Below are 8,133 nucleotides of genomic sequence, written 5' to 3'. Positions count from 1 at the left end.
CATGATCTCTGGGCCAATACTCAACAAATTCAGTAAATACTTTTTAAGCTCCTACTGTGTGCAAAGCAATGTGCCACAGTGGATAGAGCACTGGGTTTGAAGTTTCAAGACGTGTCTCTGACATAGATGGGTGACCCTAGGCAAGACGCTTAACTTTGAGTTGCAGGCATATCTTATTTTCCAGGTATTGAAAGGGTGTAATCTGTATTAGTGGAGAGAGTTTTGGAGCGCACAAGATTTTTAGGGAGATGAAATCAAAGCTTTTTTACATATATGCATTTATAAAGCATTATGCTAGGTGCTAAACAGTTAATGAACAGTCATCTTACAAAAGCTTTTCCACTTTGATAAGACCTTATAGGTATGACCTTCAAGAACCCAGGGTCACCTTTACACCATGATAATATAAGTGAAGTTACCAATATTACTTGGTATCTTATAACCTGAGTTGAGATTTGTCATTAACAAAGAATGCCAACTGACGTTGGGAATTGTGCACCAACATGGAATTGGGGAGGGCCACTCCATGATCCATCTTTTTAAAGATACAGAAAACAGAGTTCTTGATCATATACCCAATTCTCCAATCTGTTGAGTGTTAGAAAAGTTGGGGTGACCTTTGTGTTTCCCTCCAGTCTTGTCTTGCCTAGTTAACTGCCCAAACTATAAAACCTTCCGAAGGCTCAAACATGCTCTGCCTCTGCCTCTTTTCTAAATGTCACTTCATCTAGATGCTATTGCTTTTTAACAAAAGGTAAGAGAGAATTCATTTGCACTTTGCCATTCTCTGAGATGTGTTTGTATTTGAGGACCATTTCTTGTTATTGGAGACATTAATTTCCTGCTAGCTCAGAAAAGGATGGCTCCACTTAAGAAGGATGAGAGATTTATGTATTGAATGTCTTAGGAAATATGTGCCAGTCAAGGAACAATTGAACTTTTCAATCCCTATTTTGGTCTTGCTCAGTTTATTTTTTATATTTTCTCAAGTCCATTTCTAAAATATGGGATTTTTTCTGTCAAATAAGAAAAGTAAATTTAGTTTTGGTAATAAAAATGAAATGTGAGGAGGTATGTCAGGAAAATAGAGTCATCATTCCTGTGCTGGGAAAAATGAGGCAGATGGTCAGCTTTTTTTCCCTGGTGTCTTTGAAAGCTGTCTTAACTCTTTAAGGTTGTTTCCATATGATGAAGCAGAAACGACTAAGCACCCTACTGGCTTCAGTCAGTGAAGCTTCTCTGTGTAATTCAGCAGTAGCACAGAAGAGTGAAATTCAATACTGCATTGATTCTACGCTTCCAAAATCATGCAGTAAAACTTGGAATACTCTTGAGTCCTCTGGCATAGTGGCTAAATCATGGGACTTCCAACTAGGAGGACCTAAATTCAAGTTTTTCCTCCAACATTTAACTGTAAGACCCCAGGCATGTCTAACCTTTCTGTGTCTCAATATCTTCATCTTAAAAATGGAGATACTTATAGTGCCTATCTACCTCACATACTTGTTGTGAAGATCAAATCAGTTAACACTTGTAAAGCACTTTGCAAACTGCAGAGCACTATATAAATATTATTATTATTTTCCTAGCTCAGACTCTAAGACATATCTTTTCAAAACAGATTCTGTCACATATCATAGAAAATTATGGAAAATGTAAACACTGTTACTGGAAGGATCTATTTGTCAATTTCAAATACAACTAGAGAGGAATAAGTTTGAAGGAGATGATTAGAGGTCTCTAATTCAAGATTTTGAGAACTTGAGTTTTACCTTAAATATCTTGATATATTTATATATGTACAACACTTTGTGGGTGATCCAAGGATAGTTCCAAATGTTGAAATTGAATTAGGCCCATGTAACTGATATGCCTTCCCAGGTGATTTTCATTGTCATTACATTGAATATTTGTAAGGAAACTTAATAGTAAGATTCTGGAAAGTACAGGATAAGTAGTGTCATTAGTACTGATTGGACAGAAGTTGTCTATTTCTAGGAGTATTTGATCTGAAGAGAATCAGAGCAAATGCTAACTGGTATAAAGCGGATGAAATGGGAAAAAGAAAGGAGGTTGTATGAACACAATGAGTGTTGGTGGGGAGGGGATGGAGAAGCTCAAGGACCACCTACTATAAGGGCTACCATGCATTAAGATGGGCACATTTAGTCAGGAAGTTTGCAGACAAGAAGTATTATAATTGAATGGGTGGGTTTGACGTGGGGAAAAAGGATAAGGAATACCTGTGTATATTTGTAGACATTGTCTGGTAGTATGTGGTATCTTAGGAGAAACAACAAAACAGTCAAGCATAACTGCACTCTAAGCCACTCCCTCAATTATCCCTCATATTAAGTGGTGAAGCAGTGATAGCTACAACAAATTTGGAAGAAGACAAGTCTTCTTTGATGAGATTAATTGACCCATAAGGCAAGAATCCAGAGAAACAACCAGAAAAACATAATGAGGGAAACATTTTGATTATGACATGTTTAGAAAAATCAAAAGAAAATTGCCCAGAAGTATTAGAATCAGGAGGGGGGAAAGAAGATAGTTCAATAGGATAGTGAGGACACCAGCAAGTAGGAGCCTAAAGTTTAATGTATTCAGAAACATACTTACCAAGCTCCAGAGATCCTATGTCAAAAAGAAAAATAGTGAAAGTAACCATGAAGAGACAACTTATGCTAGCAGGAGCTCCAGTCAAAATAACAATAAGACCACTCACCAATAATGTGGAATAAAATATTATCTAGTAATAACAAGAAAATAGCTTGCATCCATGGATAATATCTGTAAAATTGCATAGAGGTATAAAAAAGAAAAAAAATATTAAAAAAAATTGATTTCTCAACTGTTTCTCTTGAGAAAACCAAAGTTGGGAGTCTTTGAAAAGCAAATCCAATGTAGGAGAAACTTGACAAAGGCAAATAAGTTTTTGTAGCTTAAAAAGGCTAGATAGTAATGCAGTGTTGATTTTCTAAATGGAAAAGAAAAGGCTATTTCCTTGGGAAGTCTAACTTTGTCTAAGGGTCATTGAGGGAACCAAAACAGTAGAGCTACTAACTTAAGACGTTTGGTAAATTCTCTAGAAGTTATAGGAAGGAAGGTTCTTCTTTCTTTAAATTAGGAAACCACAGGTGAAGATAATTCAAACAATGAGGTTCTGGTAAGGACGAAGAGGGATTCATGAGCCACATTGGGTCTAGGGAGGAAAATAATACAGTAGGAAAATTTTATATATAGGAGAGTTTACATAGTACTAATAAAACAAAATGAGAAGAGGATTGGACCGAGATGAGTAGAGGAATAAGAGGCATTGAAAGAAAGAGGGAATTGCCTCAGTCAAAACAAACTGCAGCTACAGAGAGGTGATTGCAGACTAAACAAGAAAAAAATGAAACAAGACCCAGAAATTTGGGAAAAGAAAAGAGACTAAAATCAGACTTGGTGAGCAATATAACTTGTAGATATCTAGTACTAATTTAAGAAAAGAAGACATATTTTTTTTGGTAATTTGGAAGTGAGAAAAAAACACCTGTGACTATTATTTGAATGAAGTAAACTATAATGAGAAGATAATGGAAGACCAGGTTAAAAACCAAAACCCAATAATGTGCTTTGTAAAGGAAAAATGCTTGAAAGATAAAGATGTGTGGTACTGGCTAAGAAATAGAGAGGTAGATCAGTGGAATGTTAGGTACTCAAGACACAATAGTCAATGAATATAGCAGTCCACTGTTTGATAAATCCAAGGACCCCAGCTTCTGGGATAATAACTCACTGTTTGACAAAAACTGCTGGGAAAACTGGATGACAGTGTGGTAGAAACTGAGGATAGACCAATGCCTGACACTGTACACAAGAATGAAGTCCAAATGGATACATTCTAGGTATAAAGATTGATACTATAAACAAATGAGGGGAGCAAGGAATCGTGTATTTGTCAGATTTATGGAGAATGAAGAAATTTATGACCAAACGAGACAGAGAACATTATGAAGTGCAAAATGGATAATTTTGATTACGTTAAATTGAAAAGTTTTTGTACAAATAAACCCAATGCAACCAAGATTAGGAGGGATGCAGAAAATTGGGAAAGAATTTTTGCAACTAGTGTCTGTGATAAAGGCTTCATTTCTATAATATACAGAGAACTGAGTCAAATTTACAGGAATGCAAATTATTCCCCAATAGATAAAGTCAAAGGATATGAACAGACAGTTTTCAGAGGAAGAAATTAAAACTCTCTATAGTCATATGAAAAAATGCTCTAAATCACCACTGATTAGAGAGATGCAAATTAAAACAACTCTGAGGCACCACATCACATGTATCAGATTGGCTAACATAACGAACCAGGAAGATGATAAATGTTGGAGAAGATGTGGGAGAATTAGAACACTGTGGAGCTGTGAGCTGATCCAACCATTCTGGAGAACAATTTGGAACTATGCCCAAAGGGCTACAAAAATGTGCATTCTCTTTTACCCAACAATATCACTTCTAGGACTGTATCCCAAAGACATCATAAATATAAGAAAAGGTCTTACATGTACAAAAATATTTATAGTAGTGATCTTTGTGGTGACCATGAACTGGAAATTGAGGGGATGCCCATCAATTGGGGATGGCTGAAGAAGTTGTGGTATATAAATGTAGTGGAATACTATTGTGCTATAAGAAATGAGGAACAGGAGAACTTCAGAGAGGCCTGGAAGGACTTATGTGACCTAATGCTGAGTAAAATGAGCAGAAGCAGGAGAACATGGTACACAGTAACAGCCACAGTGTTTGAGGACGTTTTCTGGTAGACCCAGTCCTTCACAGCAATGCAAGGAACTAAAATATTCCCAAAGGACTTGAGGCAAAATGCTATCCACATCCTGAGAAAGAACTATGAAACCAGAATGCAGAATGAAGCAGAATATTTTCTCTTGTGTTATGTTTTGTTCTGGTTTGTTTTTTCTCATGGTTTCTCCCATTCATTTTAGTTCTTCTATACAACATGACTAGATTGCAAATGTGGTTAGGAAGAATGCATGTGTAGAATCCATATAATATTACATGCCATCTTGGGGAGGGAAGGGAGAAGGAGAAGGAGAAAATCTAAGACTTATGAAAGTGATTGTAGAAAACTGAAAACAAATTAATTTTAAAAAATATAAAGGTGTACACAGTTAAATTAAGTGGGTAGAAATTATTATATTCAGTTGAATGGAGAGATACCAAGTTATAGCTGATATGGTAGTTACCTAGGAATCAGAATTGACCTGGATTTAAATACTACTGCAGACATTAACTAGTTGTGTGACCTTTTCAAATATACCCCCTTCTTTCCTCTGGCGTTGCCACCATTTTAGTGCAGGGAATTATCACCTCACACCTGGATTATTGCAATACCCCACTGGTGGGTGTGCCTGCCTTAAGTCTCTCCCCACTTCAATCTATTCTCCAGTCAGCCACTGAAGTGGTTTTCCTAAAATGCAGGTCCCATCATGTCATCCCTTTACTCAATAAATTCCAGTAGCTTCACTTGCCTCTAAGAGCAAATGTCAAATACTCTGGTATTCAAAGCCTTTCATAAGCTATCTCCCTTCTACTTTTCCAGTTGTCTTACACCTTACACTCTGTCACATACTCTTCCATCCAGTGCCACTGGCCTCCTGGCTTTTCCATGTATAAGACAATCCATCCCTTGGCTTAGGGCATTCTCTCTCGCTGTCCCTTATGCCTAGAACATTCTCCCTCAATTCCTACAGCTGACCTCCCTGTCTTCCTTTAAGTAGTAGCGTTTAGTAGTAGCATTTTAGTGGTAGGAAATAACTGGAAACAATGTAGCTGTCCACAAATTGCAGATTAGCATATGGATATGATGGAATCTTGTGCTGTAAAAAATGATAACTATGAAGAAAATGGGGAAGCAAGTGGGGGTTTATATTAACTGATTGTATCTGTAATGATACTAGCAGGTGCTGTGGAGGTGTAGCACCAATAACACCAGCACACAGGAGGGCTGCTAACACAGGTCTGCTTTTCTAAAGGAAAGATAGCTTCAAAAGGGTTAATAATCTTCCTTTAAACAATACAGAAAGATAAAGATGTATAAGTAGAGAGAAGTGAGTATCCAAGAAAGAATCCAATAGACAGAGTTCCGATCGTCTCAACCAAGTAAAGGTACATACATCACCAGACCATGGAGCACCAACATCTGGGTTTACAGTTACATTTATAGGGGAGAGGTGGGGCAGCCCTTAACAATAACTACTCAGAGTCTCATCTGGAAATCACAAAGACCTCAAGAGGAACATTCTTCCCATGAGTGAGCCCCAAAGAAAAATACCAACCACCCAAAATATATAACAAAGACTTGGTCCCTGATTGGCTTAACACCAAAAAGTTTGAAAATCTATGTGCTTAGCGCCTAATTGGTTCAGCATCTGATGGGCTCTATGTGACTCAACATGGAATGCACCACAGCTATGAACTGGGCCAGAGTTCAAAGCAACAAAACATCCATGATTGAAATGCCTGTGCGCCTTCAGACCTGGGAGCATGGCTCCTGTTCTAAGGGAAAAAAACTTGGAGCAAAAAAAGTGACATGTGGCTACATAGGCCTATAAATGGACAAGAAAGATCTTGTATTTCCTAAACTTTTCACTGATGCAAAGCAAAGAAAGCAGAACCAAGAAAACATCATTTTACCCCTAAACTACAACAGTAAATGGAAAGAAGAAAATAAAAGTAAAACTGAATGCTGTGGAATTACCGTGACCAAATGCGGTCTGAAAGAAGCAATGTGAGAGTGCATCTTTCTCCCTTTCCTGCATAAGAAGCTGTGGGTGTAAAGCATGGCATATGTGACTGGACATGAATGATATGTTGAATATTTTTGCTGCAATGCTTTTCTTCATTCTCTTCAATTGCTTATTATAGGGGATGACCCTCTGAGTTGGAGAGGAGAGAGAAATATAGGGAAATGAAGGCTCTAAGTAAAAGAAATCAATAAAAAATAGACCAAATGACTTGGGTCTCCTCTCTGTTCCATGAACAGAACTCTCTATCTCTTGACTTAGAGCATTCTCTCTGGCTGTCCCTCAAACTTAAAACACTCTCCTTCCTTGACTCCTACTCCTGACCTCCCTGGCTTCCTTTAAGTCCCAAATAAAATTCCATGTTCATTTCAAAAAAAGAAAGAGAGATAAATAAAATGAGTTGGACTCAATGGTCTCTAAGGGACTCTTTCATCTGCAAAGGAGTGATTCTAAGGAATCCAAAGAAAAATAATTGGCGAGCGTGATCTTATACAAGGCAACTATTGAGGAAAAAAGGGAAAATATGTTATGCTTAAAGGCATATTCGTGAAAGGACACTCATACGAGTCTATGTAGGCAATCCCGAAAGTGATACAGATCGCACTTCATCCATGCTTGCTTAGGTTTGGCAGACTCTTGCTTGGGCCTCAAGTTCACCACATAGAAGTCACTCCAAGATGGGTGTCTTCCTCGAGTTCTCCTATTGTCTCAAGGATGTCAATGGAGCATGTAGGCTATCCAGCAATTGTCTCTTACTCTCAACACATGACTAGCTCACCTGTTTTGATTACACAAGGGGATCAAGAGAATGTGCAATCAAGGATAAGGAAAGAACATGCTCCTAGAGAGTTCTTTCTTGTTTTCTATTGATCCATTTGTTGCTCTTTGGGTCTAGCCATTTACCAGTTCCAAATTCATCTGTCATCTTCCAGGGCACATATTTTCATCCCGTTCACAAGGACATTGTGAGAGACTTTATTGCCTAGGTAGTAAAACCTAGTGGGTAAAAGGTTGGACCTGGAGTTAGAAAGACCTGAGTTGAAATCCTAGCTGTATATCCCTGGGCAAGTCACAAAATCTCCATCTGCCTCATTCTACTCACCTGTACAATGGAGATAATAATGGTACCCCAGGATTGTTGTAATGTTAAAAAAAGTTAATATTTGTAAAGTGCTCTGCAAACTTTAAAACATTACATAAACATTAGCAGTAATTATTATTTTAGTCATCTATTTTGATGGATCCTTTAATATTATTTCTATGGGATTTTCCTGATCTACTAGTATAATAACTCTGCTTGACATTTAAACCTGTTCAC

The sequence above is a fragment of the Notamacropus eugenii genome, chromosome 7, assembly GCF_028372415.1.
Source record: "Notamacropus eugenii isolate mMacEug1 chromosome 7, mMacEug1.pri_v2, whole genome shotgun sequence".
In the NCBI taxonomy this organism is placed as follows: domain Eukaryota; kingdom Metazoa; phylum Chordata; class Mammalia; order Diprotodontia; family Macropodidae; genus Notamacropus; species Notamacropus eugenii.
This window is presented reverse-complemented; position numbering follows the sequence as displayed.